At 40.5% G+C, this 2,956-nt stretch overlaps 1 non-coding gene across 1 annotated transcript; it reads right to left on the bottom strand.

The window, feature by feature from the left end:
* Positions 1 to 439: 439 nt before the first annotated feature.
* Trnat-ugu (transfer RNA threonine (anticodon UGU)) lies at positions 440 to 514 on the bottom strand. The gene has a single exon. It is a non-coding gene; the product is annotated as a tRNA-Thr (tRNA).
* Positions 515 to 2,956: the final 2,442 nt, after the last annotated feature.

Below are 2,956 nucleotides of genomic sequence, written 5' to 3'. Positions count from 1 at the left end.
CCACCCCACTAGATCTCTTCAGCACAGATATCATCATTGCCTGATACCTTGTTGTTTTTGAGGTTTTTAAGTGCCTCTGCTACTTCTACCCTGGTGGGTGCAATACGCCTGTGCTTCTGCATTCAGCAAATTCCTAAAATGCCTAACCTTTTCCTTGCACACCTTTTTCATGCCAGTTTTTATTGTGTCATATTGTCCTATTACGAAGGGTTGCTTTGCCTCCATTTCTCTGAAAAAGACTCGTGATTTGTGCTTCTTGAAAGCTTCTTCAAGTTTCTCATTCCATCTACTTCTCCTGGCGTTTCTGATCGTTTTGCTAGTAATTTTTCTCCCATTCTGGAAGTTCGACCAGTCTTCTATGAACGAAATTAGAAATATATTAATACCGTCAGCTGCACACAGGCATTGATATAGATGAAAGGGGATAGGTGAAAATGTGTGCCCCGACCGGGACTCGAACCCGGGATCTTCTGCTTACATGGCAGACGCTCTACCCATCTGAGCCACCGAGGGCACAGATGATAGTGCGACTGCAGGGACTATCTCGCTCACACCTCCCGCGAGACCCACATTCTCACCTTGTGTGTCCACACACTACATTCGTAGTGTCCCACCCCAACACACTCATTACTCGTGGAAGACATTCTTCCAAGTTCTGTAAGAGTTCGGAGAGTATGTGTGCATCCGCACAGAAGAAGAAGGTCATGGCCGGTATCGCCAGAACTATATACTTATATGGATATTGTGTCTGTTCTTTCGGACATGTCTTCTATGAATGTCAGTTTTGTTATTCAGAAAATTCACAAGTCAGTGCTATGGTCTACTAACGATATTATTATTTACATGCAGTTGGGAATGTCAATACAATTCACCAACAGCCATGTACTTTAAGGTATTATTTTATTTTATTCTGAAAGGAACCAGTTTCGGCATTTCATTATGCCATCTTTGGGTTTCTATCCAAATAAACGAACTTGTCGTGTAGTTGTATAGAGAATAACACTGTCATGAAGCTGACTGTATCTTCATCCAAAACGGATAAAGTATCTAGAAAAAGTCTCAGCTTCAAATGGTCAAATGAAACTATAAGATTTGTCCCAAAAGCTGAACGTTCTCTTGGTACTAACGACTGAGCTTACTCCTCAAGACTATTTCGTTCAAGTTTGTGGTGTATGCAGGGCTTGGCCAGAAATTAAAGGGACAAAAGAAGGAACTCCAGGGAACCAGGTGTTTAAAGGAAATAGCATTTTTTGTCGCAGCTCGCGAAGACGGATGAGCCACTCATGGTATTACAGCTTGCAAGCAATGCGTGCTATACTGGTATGAGTTTGTGCAGTGGTAGAGCCAAGGGCGTGCGTTCATATCCGCCTGAAGAAAATGTTTTATATTTTCAATTTTTACGTTAGTTACACTGAAAATAAACAGAAATAATGTTTAGTATATTGCATTTATTAATACAAAAATTTAGGATTGCATATAATTTTCTAAGAAGTGATTGTAAGCTGCGAGCGGTAACTTATATAAAATTAGATGTTTTCATTATTTTACAGTAAATAATTTACACTTGCTGCAGCCATATTTATGATAACAGTCGTGAACAGTTCGTGTAATTAATGCACGTTTCTCGAAGAAGCACATCTCAAATCGTTTTTTGTAGTTCTACATAACATTCATACTCATCCCCCATCCTCCTTTATGAAGCAGTTCAACTGGGTGGATCGCTCATACACAATCACGTCCTTCAAAAATTGTTCTTATTGGCTATATAAACCCAACCACAACACCGTGAGCTTGTATGCGAGTAAGTTGCCAAATCTAATGGCATCTTCATGACAAATGTCTTAGGGCAGGAAGTAATTTTCTCACAAATAGTCGGGAAACACAGGCGTTTATAGCAATTTTGTTAATAAAATAAAGATAAATAATTGATGTAGCTAAGAAGATATTTGTCACCTTTACCTTCTTTGTGCTAAATTTGTTAACAGGGAAAAAAGAAATCAGATAGTTTAAGTGCTGTCCTCAGGCGGCGCGCCATGCATTCAGCACATTGTTGCTTAACATGGCCGTTAGATGTCACTTCCACACGTTATGTGCAGGATTCCGCCTCAGCTAGGAAGCGTCAAGTTTTATCCCACCATTCTTTGCGATGGTGGTCGGTTTGGGTGTTAGTTATTATGACAGGTTGACTGCCGGAAGTCTTTGATTATAGTTTTTGTCAGTCAGAGTAAATTTCTGGTGCAGAAAACTTGGAACACGACGCTGTGCAGCGCCGAATTGTGTCAGCAACGCTGCAAAAATTATCAGGCCACCCAAGAATCCCTACTATCTGAATGACAAATGGAACTCAAGTTTGCTGACGAAAGTAATTAATCTGGTGAAACAACTGCAGTTAAGATTTCATAGTTTTTTTGTAGAGTGTAAGTGCATATGGTTTGTTTAAACTTCACTTTGAGGATGCACAATCCGAGATGAATAAAGCTATGGAAAGAAGCTTTAAAAGGTAATGAAATTCCTGCGATATTCGACGGTACAAATCTGTGCACTTCGAAATAGAAATGGCAAAAAACCAAAACCGAAGCAGACAGTAATGAAGGTGAGCTATTCGCACCTTGAATCAGAAATGACAGAGCCAGGGCTAAAGCCGACAATAATGAAGGTGAGCTATTTATGGATATACGGAAGCGTCCGATCCCGCCCGTCTGCTTTGACCCATGACGTCACAAATATGGCGGAAACGACCATAAACCACGATTCCAATATGGCGCATATAAAGTCGGTACGTACACATTATGAGGACGAAAATACATCGAAAAACAAACTCACACACTTTCCACAAAAAGCCAAATGGCACTAACGGGACAAGCACCAGATTGGGTGGGGGCAAACTAAATATAAACAAATGTAGACACCCACCCCCATACAAAACCACACAAAACGATGAAAAAAACCGACATCA

The sequence above is a fragment of the Schistocerca gregaria genome, chromosome 9 (assembly GCF_023897955.1).
Source record: "Schistocerca gregaria isolate iqSchGreg1 chromosome 9, iqSchGreg1.2, whole genome shotgun sequence".
Lineage (NCBI taxonomy): Eukaryota > Metazoa > Arthropoda > Insecta > Orthoptera > Acrididae > Schistocerca > Schistocerca gregaria.
Note: the sequence above shows the minus strand (reverse complement) of the source record. Positions and strands in the feature narration are given on the sequence as shown.